The 18,776-nt window shown below is 38.3% G+C and overlaps 1 long non-coding RNA gene across 1 annotated transcript in view; it reads left to right on the top strand.

The window, feature by feature from the left end:
- The window catches only part of LOC106099049 (uncharacterized), a 51,888-nt gene that overhangs the window by 29,953 nt on the left and 3,159 nt on the right, over positions 1 to 18,776 (top strand). Inside the window, exon 2 of the long non-coding RNA XR_001225360.3 lies at positions 11,647 to 11,743. This is a non-coding gene — a long non-coding RNA (uncharacterized LOC106099049). The remainder of the gene's footprint in view (positions 1 to 11,646; positions 11,744 to 18,776) is intronic.

Here is an 18,776-nt window from a genome sequence, read left to right as displayed (position 1 = left end):
TCAGAAATTCTTGAAATGGTAGTTGTCAAACAGGTAACTGATCATCAGCAGAGGAATGGTTTATTTGAAGAGTTTCAGTCAGGTTTCCAAATTCAACCCAGTATAGAAACATCTTTAGTGAAAGTTACAGCTGATCTTCATATGGCCTCCAACATTGGACTCATCTCTGTGCTTGTCCTGCTAGACCTCAGTGCAGTGCAGATGATATTCAGCTCTATTTATCTGTCCATGAAGCCAGAAAGCACACACCAGTTTGTTAAAGTGCAGTCTTAAAAACACGAAGACCTGGATCATAATTTCCTGCTTTTAAATTCAGATAAAAATGGAGGTTATTGTACTAAAAACCTGAAAAACTACCTGAAAAGCCTTCTGGTGATCCAAATTTTGCAATAAGAGTGCTGAATGGGTCAGAAATACAAAGCATATTTATCACATATTGGCTTCTCTTCATTGGCTCCCTCTTAAAGCCAGAATTGAATTAAAAATTCTTTTTCCTCACATAGGATCTGATTATTCAACACCTCCTATCTTATCTTAAAGACCTCACTGCTGGTTTACATGTGGTTTCTAGGCTATTTAAAAGTAGAATGGGAGACAGAGCCTTCAGCTTTCACTCTTTAGTGAAACCAGCTCGCAGTTTGGATTTAGGAGACCCTCTCTACTTTTAAAAATATTCCTTGGAAAAAGGCAATTCTCCCATAGTTATGCTGCAGTTGACTTAGGCTTCTGCCTGTTCCCATGATGCACCAAGTTTTTCTTTTTTCACCTTTTTTAACTCACTCTGTGTTTATACACCATTCTGCATTTTCTTCCAAAGCATTTTTTCCCCCGTCCCCCTCGCCTCACCTCCAGCTGGTCACAGCAGATGGCTGCCAATCCATCAACTTGTTTTGACAGAGGGTTCTTCCTTTTAAAAGGGAGTTTTTCTTCCCCACTGTTACCAAGTGCTTGCTCTTAGGGGTCATCTGATTTTTGGGGTTTTCTCTCTAATATTGTAGTTACCCTACAAAATAAAGTGCCTTGAGGCACTCTGTTGTTGTGATTTGGCACTATATAAGTAAAATGTATTTGAATTGAATTATATAGTCTCTTGGTTTGCAGAGATTTCTGTGCATTTATCTGAAGAAACTACTCTTATGTTTTCTCATTTTTTAGATAATATTTAAAAAGGTTCAGGGATTTGTACATGGATGAAAACTGCTTTAGATCAACAATTACCTTCCTGCTGCAGACTTGTCATTTCATTTTATAGCCCACTTATCATGTTTTAGATGTTTAATAGATGCTGTTACTCTGATGAAGCCAAACATTATGTTTCTAACATTGAGATTTAAGGAAGCCAGATAGATAACTCTAACCTCGATACATAAGTCAGACTGCTGCTTTATATAGATACCAACTAGCATCCCTCTAGTCTTTTAAAGACTACACTAAAGTGAAGACAAATTGTTATACAGTTATTTCTATCAAAGAGTTATTTTAGACATGGACATGGGGAACAGTGATAGCACTATCAGCAATGGCTTCGATTAACAGACCAGACCACCTCTCAGCATTCAGCGTGACAAGAAACACAAAGTGTTACTCAACATTCCAGCTGTCTAACAAAAGAACAGAGCTTATTTTTTTTAATCTTTAGGTGGATTTAGTAATGCAGTTTCTAAATCTAGTGTGTTGTTTGAATTATTGTAGATAAGTTGTCTTCTGTGAATTGCATTGGTTTGTTTCAAAGTTTATCAACTGTGGGTTTATCTACAGAAGATTATGGTATTCTGGACTTTGTTGTACAAAATGTTGTATGTCTTTACTCCACCTCATTTTTGCATATGGCAAATTCTTGACTTTGTCCCTTTTTCTTTATTGTTTTATGCTGCTTCAAGCTAGGTTTGAAAATACAGCCTAGCATAAAACTAGAAACAAAAACAAATGAATAATCAAACTATACAATAATTAAACTCTTTTACCAACAGAAGTGTGTGCAGAAAGACACAAATGGCACTAGCTAATAACAACAATATGACAATATAACATTAGAAATGTGTTAATGGAATTTATAATAATTATATTAAAACTGCTTGAACTATGCCAAGTGATTCTTCAGTTAATCTTCTATAATCTGTAGGGTTGTTTAAATTCACAACAAAAACTATTGAAAGTGTTTGTGGTTATATTGTATCCTCTGCCAGTTTTCTGTCTGCAGCAAAATCTGTCCTCACAGTCAACCCTGAAGCAGCGCTGCACTGCATAACCATTCTTGCAATAACGAATAAAACTGAAAGTAGACATAGAGGGAAACACCTTGAAAAAAGACAAAGTCACCAACTGGATTTGGAAATGATTTGTTGCACTATCCTTGATAACTTTTATTTTACTGTAGGCTAGAGAGTGCAGACGTATAATCTCACACCTCCTGATAGCGTGCAATTTACTGGTCTTAGATTGATTGTTTTTGTTGGTGTCATTCATGGAATTGGCAAGCAGCTTTATTTTCATGCGGCTTGTCTACCAAGAATGATCATACTCACAATAAAAGCAAAGAAAATACTGCAGTACTAAAATTGTTCAGTGCAATTTTGTAGCATCCAAATGTATTTATTTGGCTGCTGTATACCTAAAACCCCAATAGGTAAAATCTACTTAATGTAGATTTTAAAAAAATATTTCAAGGTACATTCTTGATTATTCAGCAAGACGAGGTTGCATAAGATGCTGTTGTAGTCCCATGCTGCTCACAAAATCACGATACAAGAGTAAAAATGGATAAATGGAATCAACAGAAGAAGTCTAATACCAAATTTCTCTCCTTATCTGTTGTTCTCATTGCTGTTTTCTATCCATATTGAAGGGTAACCTGAATGTAAAAGAGTTAAGAGAACTTAAGGAGGCCTCTGAAATTTATTCAGCCGTGTTGTACCGACTTAGGTTCAGAAGTTTAATCAAAATGTTATCTTAAATTTATCATATTATATATTATTATTCAGATCTAATTCTTTACTGGAGTTGACACTACTGTTTGATTGAAAGGCTTTGAGATTACTGCCACATATTAAAACTGAGCCTTCGTTGTGAATCTGCTTTTGGGTCTGGGTTTCTCATTGCTGGCTACTGAGCCTTGACACAGAGTTATAATAAATAAAAATACACACTATGTTTTTTCCTGAATACTATCATCATGTTTACTGCGAGGAGAAATGGTAAAAACTGCATTTTCCAAGAACAATGCTCGAAAGCTCTGCTTGCAAACAAAAAAACCCCCCAAATAAACACTCATTTCCTATTAGTGGAAAAATGTACCATGTCGAGCAATCAAAAACTTATATGGCAACATGTGGAATTTGGTTGTTTAGGAAGAGGGGAAGTTTTGGGAGTGATGGTGGCGTGAGAGAGAGTGTGAGCAAGCGAGCGAAAGAAAGAGAGAGATGGCAAATACTGGAATACTGTTTGGAGTGTAGTTAGTGTGTTGTCTTGTATAGTTAGTGTGTAGTGTAGTCGTTTGTTTTGTTTTGTGTGTCAAAACAATGAGGCGACTGCTGAATGTCACAGGTGCTGCTAAAAAGCCACCAAAGGCAGACTGCAATGTAAACGCTGTCTCCAGGTGGAAAACAGGAAGAGTGATGCACCTCCTGTTTTCAGGCCTGCAGGTATCAGGCTTGTGATATGCTCCGGTGGCTTATAGTGGACAGAAACTGTTGTTTAGAGTGGCAAAAATAATTTGTGTGGCATCTTATTTGATGCAGAACCACCTGATTGTTCTGTAAATAGGCATTTTTTTTTAAATAACCATTTAAAACTGAGGCATTGGCTGCATTTTTAGGTAAATAGTTGCAAATAACTTTGTTGTTTGCAAAACTTGTGCATAGGTTTTTAAAATGTACAATTTATATTTGCATTTCAAGTTATGAAAATGATTTGTTAAACATGTTTGTGGTTTTTAACAGTAAAAATATAACTTTTCTACTCTGATGTTATATTTTTTGTCTGATTTTGGATCAGGTGTGTTAATAAGTGTAAATTCGCGGCATGCGAGGTTATGCTGAAAAGAATGACACCAAACAAGGAAAGGTGAACAGTTTTTAAAGGTGAACTGTAGAGGTAAAATCAAAAGTGTTCAAAAACAGCCAATTACATCCTGGACCCTGGATGGTGAAACAGCTCTGGAATGGCTTGCTCAGCAGTGAACTCAGAGCTTTTAGTTGTAACAACACCACCTTGTTTAGTCTTTAAACATCCTGGCTTAGCAGCAAAATTTTCCTGCTTGTCATTAACCAGTCTCACAGACATTGCCTTATCTACTGGCTCCAAAGCTGAAGACATTGTTTTGTCTTCGGCAGGTGCAAATACATTAAACTGAGTTTTATCATTAGCAGGCTGCAGAAAACCAGATATTATTTCACCACTGAAAAACTCTAAAAGGAAAAAATCTCAGTTTCACAAACAGCTGGCTCAGACACACCACAAGCAGCCTTAAAGTCAGCTGGCTGAGAAGCATGAAACAAAGTCTGAGTTGTGGCAGGCTTCTGAATTAAAAACTGAGTTTCATTATGTGCCAGCTGGAAACCAGAAAACTCAGTCTTTAAACAGGTTGGATCAGGAACAGAAAGCTCAGTCTTACTCACTGGAGCAAGTGTTTCAGTAGACCTGATGGTGACAGGCGCAGGTGGAGATGCTGACTTTGGGTATTGGCAAGGGTGGATGCTGACGGGAGCCTCACTTCCTCCTGGAAGAGGGAGCTCACAGAGCTGGGGCAGCACATGCCTCCAACAAACTGTCTGGCTGTGTACACTGGGGTGAGATCCCAGTACTCTGGATCAGCATCCAGCAACATACAGCCTGGAGCCTGTTCTTCGGGGCCAGGGTGCTGGCGGCGTCTGAGGAGATGAGTAGACAGACGAAGAGGCTGGAGAGGTTGGAGATTGAGCGGTGGGGGGAAAACTGAGACTGCCCACCCTCACCACTGGAGGTGCTGGTGGGGGACAAGCAGCGGAGGATGAGGTTTGGCAGCTCCAAGGGCTGCCTATGGCCAGACGAGTCCCAAAATAGGGCGACTCGTGCTCTGGCACATACTCACCCAGGTAGGAGGCAATTGCTTGTTGCTAATACTTGGTTACGTTTGCTGGGTCCATTGTGGCCACAGTCTTCTGTCATGTAAAATGCAGACTCACAGGCAAGATGGAAACTGAACTAATAAACAAAAACACAGCTTTATTGCTGGAATTACAGTTTACAAAACTAACATTTGGAATACACTAGAAACCTAAACTAAGAGGCAGAACACACATATGGGGAATAAGTGAGATCACAACACCCAACGGATGTAGACGCAGAGAATATATACACAATAGGGAATCATAGTCTAACTGATAAGACAGGAGAAGCAAACCTGAACATAATTTACGCAGAACAAGTGACTTATCAAAATAAAACAGGAACAAAGGATGACAAAGGATGTCACATGATTGATGCAAATGAAAATTATCAACTTACAGAACGTTGAATTCAAAGATACCCAGAAAATCAATGTAAAAAGTCTGAGGTGCAGTCTAGCAGCTTTGGATGAACCGGAATATAATGTCCCGGAGGTGTTTTATTGGATTTAGGACAGACAGGTGCCATTGACTGGGGGCCAGTGAATAATATCAATTCCTTCATCATCCAGTAACTGCCTACACTCTCTCGCAGCATGAGACCTGGCATTGTTATGCACTAGGAGGAACCCAGGACCCACTGCACCACCTTAGGGTCTGATAGTGGATCCAAGGATTTCCTTCCAACCTTCCAATCTTTAACAACAGTCAGGATGATGTTCCCTAGCCTGTAGAGGTCTGTATGCCCCTCCATGGATATATGGAGGGGTACTCACTTACTCACCTTCCGTATTCACTTGTCTGCTCACACTACCTCGGATCTGAGTTACCCTAGTGGCTGCCTCCCCAGTGCTCTTCCAACCATTTTCAAGTAAGACCATTCTGTGAATCTCAAAATACAACTGTGATTCCATTGTGCTGCCATTCAGTCTCAGTCTTTGCAGTTCCTAGCACCCATCTCCTCTTCTTTTGAACCATGAATCCATGCGGCCAGTCTGACCCTGCTGAGACCTCCCTCTCACACAATTCCCTAGTGAAACTCTCTATTGTATTAATAAACTTTGTAAACTTTAAGTTGCTGTCTCCTGGGTCCTGCTTTAGAGTCCGCTTGGTGAACTTGCCTTTTAAGGCCATGGTAACTAGAAGACATTGGGCCCTTAGACCACCTTCATGAAACCTGTTTCTGATTGTCAGAGACATTCACACCACTGGCCTGCTTGAGATCATTTTGTAGGGCTTTGGCAGTACTCATCCTGTTCCTCTTTGCACAAAGGAGCAGATACCAGTCCTGCTAATGGACCTGTCCAGCTCTCCTAGAATAACTACCTTTCTCCTGGAATGTCTTCCATCCTCTTGACACTGTGTTGGGGGAGACGGGACATATGGCAATGGCACCATATTGACATATGCCACTGAAAGGGTTGGACTACTTGTGCAACCTCTGTAGGGTCCAACTATTGCCTCAGGATACCAGTAGTGACACCAACTCTGGCCAAATGCAAAACTGATTTAAATATTGCCTGTTTTGTCTTTAATCAGTAATTACATGATTCTTTTTTTATTAGAACACACACATGCACACACAAAAAGACTGAACTTGACATGAGCAGTGAACAGAATCTTAAACAAAAGAAATTAAGTGATCAGTCAGGATGTGCAGAAATAACGGTCTGTATACTAAAATAAATTAACATCTTTTTCTATTTCTTGATGTTCCATCTGCACCATCATCATCAAAGAACACAGTTAATCGCCCATATTTTCCATGACTCCAGCTCTCATCTCTGGGGATCAATTATTTTTCATTTGCTCCCATGGTCTAGAAAGGAATAACATTACATCTTAAACACTAACATGCCAAAAGGGGGCTTTTGATTTAATTAAAAATGTTAATTTAAGCTTTTTGTGCGTGACTGCATATCCATGAGAGGCTTTATGTGCATTCCCTGCATGTGTCTAAGTGTTAAGATCCTACAGACCTCAGGAAAACCTTATTGTTCATCTTACTTCTTCTTCTCCTGTCCTGCTTCTTTTCTGTCTGACATTGTGAAGATACTGAACTACCTAGAACCACCTGAGACCTAACACACACTCACAGGTGGGAATAAGGTTTCACATTAAGTTGAAAGTGATTATTGTGTCTTGAAACAACCCTGTCTACACACTAGCATGTCAAATAAAGCTCAGAAGAGGGTGAAAAAAGCCAGCGTTGTAGCATTGCAGCGGATCCTAAAGGCCGCAGTAGCCTGGCTGCCCGCCTGCCGCTTGATGTTTAACAAGCCGGTCATTTAAACACCGCTAATAAAACATCTCCTGCTGAGGGGATAGGCTCTTCATAAACCTTCACTTCACAATGTCGAGTGTATGCTTCCCTTTGCAGCAGCCTCTCTCCCTTTCTCTCCCTCTGACCAGTGAACATTCAAACAGGCACTTATGTAGGCGTCATGTTTTTAACTATAATTGGAGTGATAAAAGTGAAACAGCCACCACATTATACCAGCTGTAACTCATGTCCAGCCTAGGGTAACGTATAGAAACATTTACATGCTGTTTAGAGATTATTGCTATGTAAAGAAAGAATAATCAAAATTTACATATAATTTAAATATAATAGACACCAATATTTGACTGAAATGGTTAGTAAATGTTGCGGAATAAGCTTAATATCTTCCGGGTTAAACGTTAGATGAGATGATTGATAACATTTACACTAATTAGTCACAACAGTAAAACCAGCTGCGTCCCTAATCCTAGTATTGTGTGGGTCCACCTTGTGCTGCCAAAGCGAACTCTGACCAGTTGAGGCTCCACAAGACTTGCCAAAAGTCTCTTGTGGTTTCAAGGACCAAGATGGTGGCAGCAGTTTTGAGATAGGGGCTCTGTGGATTTTTCTAAATGCATCCATTGATGCTCAATTGAATTCAATTTTGGAGAACCTGAAGCCCAAGTCAACACTGAACTCTTTTGTCATGCTCCTCAACCCGTTCCTAATAACTATTTGCACTGTGGCAAAGCACATAATCTAAACCCAAACCATGGTCTTACCCTAAGCCTAACCAAGTTATTTTTGTGGCTTTGCCTAACCAGACCTTAACCATAACATTGTCATAGCATTAAAAAATGTGGGCAAGCAATGATGCTGTTTAGGTTACCAATAGTGAAACTGCTTTTTTATATCCTGCTATTTGCATCTAGAGCAGCCTATAGAACTGTAGTGTACTAACCTTTGAAAACCGGTGCAGTGATTAGGGACTGTGACTCTGTCTATATCTCAAACACTCTAGCACCATAAACTTCATTTACATCTAGAACAATATGCCTAAGTTTCAGAAATGAGATATATATTACATCCCTTGGATCAATACAAGCTCAAAGTGTTGAATTTTATGAAAGTATGGAAATCTCTTAAATCTTAGTTTCTGTCTCTATCTGGTATTTGGATTTGACACCAGCAAAGGTTTTTTTTTGCAGCGAGGTTGTCAAACAAGAAGTCGGCAGCAGTGCTTTGAGCTATCAAATTTGGTATATCTACTCAAGAGCTTATCATTGTCACTGCAATTAACATCTGCTTTACTCATTAACTAACTAACTGCCTGCTGCCTTCGTCACTTCTTGCAGATATTTATTTACTGTTGTAACCCATTGCTTTTCCCATCTTTATTTAAGGCATATCTCATGCTGGCATCATGCCCCTATGAGTTGTAACAAAGAAAGAACAACCGACATCATCATTCCTTTTGGAGGACTTGCAATCAAGTATTGAACTGAAAGTTTAAACTGGTAACATTAAAAACATTAACATTAAATGGTCAATGTCTGTAAAATAACGTGTGCTTGATAATCACTGGCTGAAAATCTATTATTAATGACATAATGTATTTCAAAGCAAACTTATTCCTCTAACTATCAAAACTTACACAGAAATAAATGATATAGTCATATTTTTAGAAACAATCTGTGATGTGAAAAGGGCATTTGTAATATTCCCAAATTGAGTTCAGTGCAGTTTTCACTTTTCCCAGAGCTGTCAAAGAAGACAAACATGAGAAATGCAGAAGTAATCAAACAGATTTGGCTGAAGAGTTGATAAAATTCGTGTGAGTTTCTGGGTTCCAGGACTCCTGGGATTGACCTCCCTGAGAAACAGCAGGTCTGGGTCACATTCAGGGCAGTGAGGGAGGTTTCTCCTTTATCACTTTCAGCCTGTAATATCTCTTTCACCCCACTGTGGCTCCAAGTCCTAGAGCTTGATTTGAGATACTATCGTCTGTATTATTGTGCAATTACAGAAAAAAATGTCAAAGTTACTGGATAATGTTGTTGGTCTCGACTAAAGACTTAGGCTAATGGAAATTTCCCAGTGCTGCAAGAAATACACATACTTTATGATAATGTGAAATTTATAGCAAGACAATTGCTGGAACTTAAAGTGTAGTTTCATTAATGTGGAAACAAAGTCTGAAGAGCACAGTGCAACATAGCAACTAAGAAACTTTATTTTCTTTCTGTTGTATTCATGTTCTTCTTGACAACAGAGCTAGTACAAGCTATCAGGGAAGCACATCTTACAAATTTCAGTAATCAGTAGCTTATTTCTCTTCACAGACAGATAATCTATGACTGGCCTGAAGTAATTTTCATGTAACATTCCTGTACAACCAAAATTGCTGGTTTCATTAGAGTGTGGCTTTAGGAGGCTATAGCCTAAAACCCCTTGGGGCAGAGATATATTAGGTTTCCTCCAATCCAGATGCCAAAGTTCTTCAGTCATTGCAAACCTGCAGTCATTGGACAAAAGCAAGATTACAATCCTGAAATTTAATACACAATTGTTTTACACCTCTAGTCATGGGAATCTAAATTTTCTTTGCAGAATGACAGAAACTCTTAAAATAGTGGATTCTAACACAGCACAATAAGCAGAGCAATAAAGACGTAAAGTTAAAAGTACAGGAAGTGGTTTTAAGGACAACAAAATGTCATCTGGATAAAAGGTGTAAGCTTTATAACATAAGATAAAAGGTTGGTTGAACACAAAGGAAAAAAAGTGATTTTATTTATTTAAAAAAAAAAACATGTGGGTATTTCAAAATGGCTATCATGTTGCAGTCAGTCTATAGCCTGCATCTGCTTCTAGACCCCTACCATCATGCAGCAAGGCTGCAGCTGCATCCCCCCTCTCTCTCTTGGCTCTCCCTGACCAGCTGTCACCAACAGAAGTTTAGGTATCCTGTTTCCCTTCAAGTATTTGGCCCTTACTTTCAAGACATAAATGTGAATTGATATTAACTACAGAAAATTCTTAAAACTTACCACTTCTCTAAATATGTACCAACAACTGACAATGGTGCAGTTTCCCTTTTCACAGCTCTTATTTTCTACTCCTTTGACAGAAAATCCAGTCAAAAGAGCAAAACCAACAAGCAGTTATCCAAGTAACTAGTATCATATATGGGCCCAGAGCCTAAATGCTTGGTGCCATGTCCAAAAACTATTAAAATACACACACAGGCACGCACGCATGCAGGCATGCATGCACACGTACTGATCACCCACAGCTTTGCACTGAGTGACATTTTGCTTCATTATGAGTAATGTGGGCAGTGGATTTTTTCCTGCTGCTATAAATGTAGTCATGTGAAAAAGAAGGGTTTTTACAGGGAATTTATGCAGTCTTATGAAAACCTAAGAGCACCCTATGATTCAGTAGCTTATAGAACCACCTTGAGCAGCAATAAATTGAAATACTCACTTTCTGCATGACTTTATTCTCTCACATCATTGTCTAGGAATTTTAGCAAACTCTCTCTCTTTTTTTTTTTTTACAGTATCGCTTTTGTTACTTAATGTTTGTGCGCATTAATTTATGTACAGCTGTGTTTAGGCCCACCACAGCATTTCAGTAATGCTGAGACTTTGAGTGGGACATTGACTGAAAAAGAAATAGAGTCATTCTGTTAGAGATGTTGGTGTGCTTGTCATCATTTTCTGATTGCACAACTTAGTTTTGACCAAGCTTTACCTGTTGGACCGATTGCCTCACATTTGACTCTAGAATACTTTAGTATACTGCAAGGTGCCTAAGTGCTCTGGCTGCAATACAAGCACAAATCATCACCCTTCTACCACCATGGTTGACAGAGTCAAGCCTGAGATGTAGCTCTTGGGTTTTTGTTTTTTTGTTTTTCTGAGAATTGAACAGTCTTCTTCAGCTTTACTGAGATGGCCACACTTGCTGATGATCATTTAATCAAGTGCATTTGATTATCAGGAACTGGCTGTTTCCCATGGATGCAATAATGGTGCACTTAGCTTTTCACAAGACTCCATAGAAAATGAGTATTCATCTTTATCTTATCTCTAATAAGATCTCTGTAATTTCTCACTGTTTAAAGGACCTCAGATTAATATTTTTTATTTGAGATAGTGAGAGTCTCAGTGCATGTTAGAGATCCCATATATCTCATCTGATTAATATGTTAATGTGAAATCTGACTTGTGAGTGCATGCCAGCAGCCTGCACTCCATCCTTAATCTCTCTCTGTCTTTCTGATTGATGCAGGCAGTGAATCTCTAATGGAGGCTGTTTCATGCGGGTGTGCAGCTGCTGGTAGACTGAAGTTACAGGTTGAAAGAGACATCGGTTGCAGAATAAGAAGGTATGGCATGCTTTTTTGTTGTTGTTCAAAGAATAAGCCTTCTTTGTGGTTTATTAGGGTGTCATGAAGTATAGAAAGAAGTTTTGTGGAGATACTTTGATTTAAATCTGTCAAATTCAGCTGAAGTGAAGAAATTCCAGCAGGGTTTTACCCTTCTGTCTGCAGTTAGTTGAAAGGATTTTCAAATGTTCTTTTTCAAACCCAACACCTTCATTTCTTACATTTGCTGTAACTTGTTTATAACTGACTTTTGCTAGGCAAACCCTAAGAGTGATTTTAGACCTCATTTGTTATGCTAAACTGTATTTTAATAAATACTAAAGTGATGTACATTACCAGTCAAAAGTTTGGACATATCTTCTCATTTAATGTTTTTTCTCTATTTTTACTACTTTCTACATTGTAGATACACTCTGAAGACATCAAATATATGAAGCAAGATGTATGGAATTATGTAGGAAAGAAAAAACAGATAATTAACTCTAAAAATGTTTTATATTTTAGATTCCTCAAAGTAGCCACTGTTTGCTTTGGTGACAGCGCTGCAAACCCTTCTCTTAATGAGCTTCATGATGTAGTCGCCTGAAATGGTTCTCACTTCACAGATGGGCCTTGTCAGAGTTCATTTGTGGAATTTCTTGCCTTGTTAATGGTTTGGGACCATCAGTTGCGTGCACAGAAGTCAGGTTGGTACACAGCTGCTAGAGGGGCAACTGTTAGAATTCATATTTTGGCAAGAACCAATCAGCTACGTAAAGAGAAACAGCACTCTATCATTACTTTAAGAACTGAAGGTCAGTCAGTCGAGAAAATTGATAAACCTTTGAATGTGTCCCCAAGTGCAGTCGCAAAAACCATCAAGCGCTACGATGAAACTGGCTCACATGACGACTGCCCCAGGAAAAGCAGACCAAGAGTCACCTCTGCAGCTCTAGCAGACACATCTCTACATCAGCTGTTCAGAGTAGACTGAACGAATCAGGCCTCTATGCTCAAATAGCTGCTAAGAAGCCACTACTAAGGAAAAGCAACAAGCAGAAGAGATTTGTTTGGGCCAAGAAACACAAGCAAGTGATGAATGGGTTAAATGCAGAGAACAATTTCCCTACAGGGAAAGTATACAACAACAAAAAAAAGAAAGAAAAGTAAACTATTTCAGGTGACTACCTCATGAAGCTCATCGAGAGAATGCCAAGAGTGTGCAACTGAAGAACCTAAAATATAAAACACAAAATATAAAGACATCCCACATTTCTTTATATTTTACTTCCACGGAGCCAGACTTGTAAAATTTTGGAAGTGGTTTTGAACAACGGCTCTCCGGGCTATCTGAAGGGCTTTCAAAGTTTGTATTTAGACATTGGCTGATTTTCATTCATTTTCAGTCATGTCCTTGTACCTCGGATTTATGTGCCACTTGATAATGATATATGAATCATTAAAGAATGAGAAGGCACCAACAGATAACATACTAAAGAACCAATTTTAAATGCTATCTTTTGCAGTTTTGTTGCTATCTGCCTCTTGCAAAAACACATAATTTGTTTCCATTTCTTTAGACCAATCTATGAAAAATGCCAAAAAACAACAAAAATGTTATCTTTTGCATTTTTGACCCAATGAAGTAATTCCAAAAGAGCAGTCAGCTGAAATCTTGGCATAAGTGATGTGAAAGCTGCTGAAAATCTGAAAGCTACTTAGCTACTAGCAGGCTGGCTGTGTTGTAGAATAAAGGTGGTCATACAAAATATTGACTTTCAGGCTTGTTAGAATTGTACAAACACTGTTTTGGCCTTATAGACTACGTTTACATTTAGGGAAATAAATGAAGGGAGTGTCAAGGCTTTTGCACAAGACTGTGTAAGCTTTTTGACTCATTTGAGTCTTTAAGAAAATGTTCGCTCTATCCTTTTCAAAGAAAACTGCTTACAGAGTTTAGAGAAGGATTTCTGAATCTGCCATGAAACTACTTAAGCTTAAAGGTGGTTTTGGCTGCAGAGATTCTGCTGTTTCTTTCAGCTTTAACAGTGCAAGAACTTGGCTTATGGAAATTTGAGAAAGGTTCAATATTTAATCTAGTTTTCGTCTATAGTGTCTTCTTTCAGTGCACTATAAGTACAGTTTACTTTTTATGGCCCAGTCAGGGGCACCGTATGTGCTCTCACAAAGCGTGAGCTATGTAATGCTGCACATTTTGGTGCCATACAGTCTGCATTTTTACTATATGTGTGTGTTTGTGTATGCGCATGCCTTGTTTTCCTTGTAATTCGTCACATCTAAAGCAATTGGCATTCTCATAGCTACTCAGATTGTAATCTCATCATGGCCATCATGGTAAGGGCATTACAGTAAATCGCTCATGTTTCAAGGGCAACACACCAGATTACAAGAAAGCAGATATGTTGTGCTATTATCAAAGAAGTGCATCACTCACCATAATCTGCAGCAATTTTATGTACTTTTTCTAGTAAATTTTGTTTTTCATGTGGATTTTTAACAGTGGGAGTCTGATTGGGCAACTACACTTGAGTGCTCTGGGGACCTATGGCCAACACTGTGCGCTTGTTTTTCACTGTGAGAACTGTGTTCAAATTGACCCTTGCCTTTTCAGATATTTAGAAACTCAACTAAACGGCTTAAAAGCCTAAGTAAAATAGTATATGGTAATCCAACTGAACTTGAATCAGTAGACCCCTCACAAATGGTTGTTTGGCTCCATTTTTTAGATGTCGCAGCTAAATTTCGTCAGTCACAAAGAGGCTTCTATCTAAAACAGTTTTTAAAGATTTAAGGTGACTCCAGGAGTAGCTGATGCAACAAAAGAGTTTTTGACTTAAACCTTGTGTTGGTCCCTGCTGGAGCCTAAGTTCTCCCAGAACAGGCCCCTAGACTAATTTTGATCCAAGTAGGAGAGGAAAGCAGACACAAATCTGCCTGTTAAAGTTGGACTGTGAAACGTTCACTGTAACTTTACTGTCACAATTGTTTTTAAACTTTTTTTTAAAAATCAACTCAAATTACTGCAATATCTTGCCATAAAAAGCCGCTTTCAACGTTAAAGACAAAATATATTGAAACTTTTGACATTTTCTTTCTTTCTTGACTTTAGAATGGAATAAGTAGAAAATATGGGCTAAGCCAATTCCTCATATTTCTGTTGAGGTATGGAAAAATATAATAAAAATAATTTGAATGTGCTTATGGTTTAGGTTTAGAATTTTCCTCGCTATTACAGTGACAGTGACACATTTATTTTGGAATCGTTTCTTGTTGACCGAAATGTGTACTGTGCCTATCTGCACATCAAAACCAGGCCCTGAAATCGATGCCAGAAGTTCCCTTGCAAATGAGTCCCATATGGTTTCAACCAAAACAACTTTCTTGGCCTCGTCTGCATTTATACAAAACTGCAGTATCTTTGTGGACTACACAGTAGTTTGACTACATGCTTGTTTATATGTGTTTGTCTTAGCATTAACACTCCTTAACAAAGCCATTTTTCGCAAGTTATTGTTTTTTTTTATGCAAAAGTCTTGAAGTCTCATTGTCTGTGGTCTCTAGCTGTTTGGCATTTTCTGATGACTGAGTCTGTTTCCTAGAGTTTCAGCTTGTGCTACTGGTTCAAAATGCCCAATTATTTCGTTATATGGTTATATGGTTTTCCAAGCGCTAATTTATACGATCTGTTGCAGCAACTTATTCCATGTACTTCCAAAAATGATAATTGACTCAGTTGCCCTAACTTTCTCACGCTCATGTTTTATGCATCAGTGCTTGCTGTCTGCCTGCTTTTGCCATTGATACTGAGCATGTCCTGCTGTGCTCTGCCTGGAATGGCAAGAAGGGTAGAGTTCCTTTCCAGCACATCCCCAGGCCATTACCTAAAGGACTGTACAGCTCATTCCATGTCCTTAACAAGACCTTGGAGGTAGGGGGTTGGCAGTCTGGCCAAAAGATCATATCACAATCTTTTTTGGGTCAAATCACAATCCACGATGCAAATCACTATACTTCTGATTTAGTTAGATTTATGTCATAATCAAATTAGTCGTGCATGGGTCTCTTGCATACAAAACCATCTTGGCAACACAAAGGTTTGTACTGATAAGTCTTTGCGTCCTGCTCTGGCTTCCCATCTTGTGAGGAAATTTCAGGATGTTGGACTATTTGGTTCTTTGTCAGCCATAACGTCTTCTGTTTGCAAACTGTGTCAGAGTCGGTGACCCTTTTGCTTAGTTTGTGTGGAAGACAAGTTTGAATAGTGATATTATTTATTTATAACAAACTCTGTTTAGATACCTGCAGGCTTCGTCAAGGTTGATTTTGTGCTGGTCCCCAGTGTCATTCCTTTACCTCTCATCTTAGTACCTTGTCCTGTGGATTGTCCAACTTCTGCATTTTGCACTGGCAACTTTGCTCCTTGTTCATGCAGTGAGTTATATGTATGGTATTTGTGCAGCCAAAATGTTAGGTTCTGGTTCTCTGCATATGGTGTTGGGAACTCCGAAGGGGTTCCCTGTGTTATCTGGTACCAGGCCACTCTCTGTGTCTGTATAATACTTGTAGGTTTATCTGTCTATGTATATTTGCATATATATGTGTGAGTCTTTTCCTGATTTAAGTGACTACTAAATTTGTCAAGTTAGTAAACATTCCTTTTATACATAGATACAACCGTTTAGGATCTGCCAGTTTCAACTGATAATATAGGGGAGAGACCAACAGAGTGAATGCTCAGTGTGCACAGGTGTACCAGCCTTGGTAAAATTAGAACATCATATTGAGCGTTGACAGAAATGGTGAGAGCAGTGCAGCACTGAAGGAATTTTGGAAATGACATCGTCTATATGTCATGAGGTGCAGCTGCTCCTGTCAGGTAGGGAAACTGGAAGATGTGTGAATCAGGGTTTGCTTTTCTAAAACTCTAAAACAGAAAGTTGAGTGGAGGCTAATGGAAAAATCAGGTCACTTAGAAAGAATGCTTTAGGCTCTGAAATCTTCATTCAGGAAAGTTTGCCCTGTAGAATGAATTTTAGATTGTGAAGAGCATTATAATCAAGATAAATTGCACCACGATGTGGCAAATTGGTTAATGTTTACTATGTTTTTTATGTGAGTGTGCTGATGCTTAACATCTGTGGCCGAGCAAATTAAAAATACAGTGTACCTAATCGTGTTTCTTTTCCATAATGCCTGTATAAGACAAAAAAAAACAACATTTAGAAAAGTGCTTTGTGCTTAACTGCCAAATGTTTCTTATGCATAATTTTATTTTGAAGTAGAAGTGCACGCATACACACACACACACTTGGCACACATGTGGAAACCATGTTATCTGAAGTTCAAAGCAAAGTCCGGGTATCTTTCTTCCTCTTTGAGCAGACTTACTAAACCATAGAAAATGCTTTTATGATAAGACCTGAGTGTGGTGCATATCAAAGATTTAAGGACCAGGCATGCTGACCTTTTCTGTGTAAGGAGGAATTGATTATAGTGTTTAGCTGAAGTAGAACCAGTCTTTTTAAACTTAAGGCTATTCACCAGTTGAGTGTTTGTTCAGCATATGTGGAAAAGTCTTATTTCTTTGTATTTTTGCTTTCTCAGAATTTTTTAAAGTGGTCTTGAACAAAAGGCATCTTAAAGTATTTCTCAACATTATCAAAGCAGTGTGAAATTGTCCCTGACAGAAAACAAAATAAAACAGCCAACGAAAACTCTTTTTTTGTCTTATGTAATGTATTTTCATTTGTGTTTGCTCATGTTTCAATAAATCACTGCTTATATTTCCCATTTTCCTGGCTAAATGTAAAAAATGGTGCTTGGCTCAAGGTTTTTGCCTAGCAGTGTAGATAGATCATTGTAAAAAAAACAAACAAACCTGAAGACAGCTGAAACATACAGTTAGTTAATTTTGCTGGTTCAGTTTTACTGTCTTTTAAGCTTGTGGACCAATTTGTTAGTGAATTGGAAGCATGCAATACTCCAATGAAATCAGCAACATCCATTTGCAGAAATGAACTGTCACTATTTCAGCAAGTGATAAGACACAAATTGTGACAGTTTCCGACTGTTGTACATTAACCTGTTTTTTGTGTTTTTGTCTTGTGCATGTTTCGTAAAGGAGATTAAACCGATTACATGGTTATCAATCTGCTGACTGTGCTTGGGGAAAAAACTCCAAAACAAAACAAAAGCTGCCACTGCATGCCAGATTTGTCAAAACACGTTTGTGAGATTCAGCAGATATCGGATGTTACATTAACACATCTCTAGCATGAAGAAGAATTGATGCCAGTTACGAGTAATATCAGGGTAGCTTTATTTAATCACATTTTTGTGGACTGAACTGTGCTGATTGACATCAATTAGGCTAATGTGACAACTAGCAATTTCATTTTCTCCCTTGTGTGTGATAAATTTGTGCATGTATCATACATGCAAAAAAAATAAAAAATAAAGGTCCATCATAAATATTGTGTTATTTACTGGGCCACTGTCACTAAAACAAATTTAATTGTCAATTTGCACAAGTTTACGTCTGTGGAGTTTGAAAGTAAAAAAATAAAATCAGCTCTTCACTGGATAGCTGATCTGTGGCCCTCTGGTAAAAAGTAATGGAAAACTGTATTTCACATTTTATTATATGATATCATTGTAAAATTATTTGTATTGATCAGCAAACATGCCCAGGCAAAATTTGATTTTAACACTGCAAACAGCTTTATTAACTGAAGCCTATAGCGATTTTTGTATTATTTTCCAATTTAAACAACCTGACTGTGGACTCTCTGGCATTCTTCACATGAGAGATCCCTTCAGGCATCTTCTAAGAAGAAACTGTCAGCTTATTTTTATAGTTATTATCACAGGTTCTTCTGCAGTAATCTGAAGTCCACAGTTAGCCATGTTGTTATAGTAACAACATCAATAGAGACCCTTGAGTACTAACTTTGAAATTCTGGCCTTATCATTAGTGCTCTTGAGTATTGTCAGGAATATGTCTGGAGGAGATAGATTAAAAGAAATCAGCGGG

This window comes from Oreochromis niloticus, linkage group LG12 (assembly GCF_001858045.2).
Source record: "Oreochromis niloticus isolate F11D_XX linkage group LG12, O_niloticus_UMD_NMBU, whole genome shotgun sequence".
Taxonomy (NCBI): Eukaryota; Metazoa; Chordata; class Actinopteri; order Cichliformes; family Cichlidae; genus Oreochromis; species Oreochromis niloticus.
This window is presented reverse-complemented; position numbering and strand designations above follow the sequence as displayed.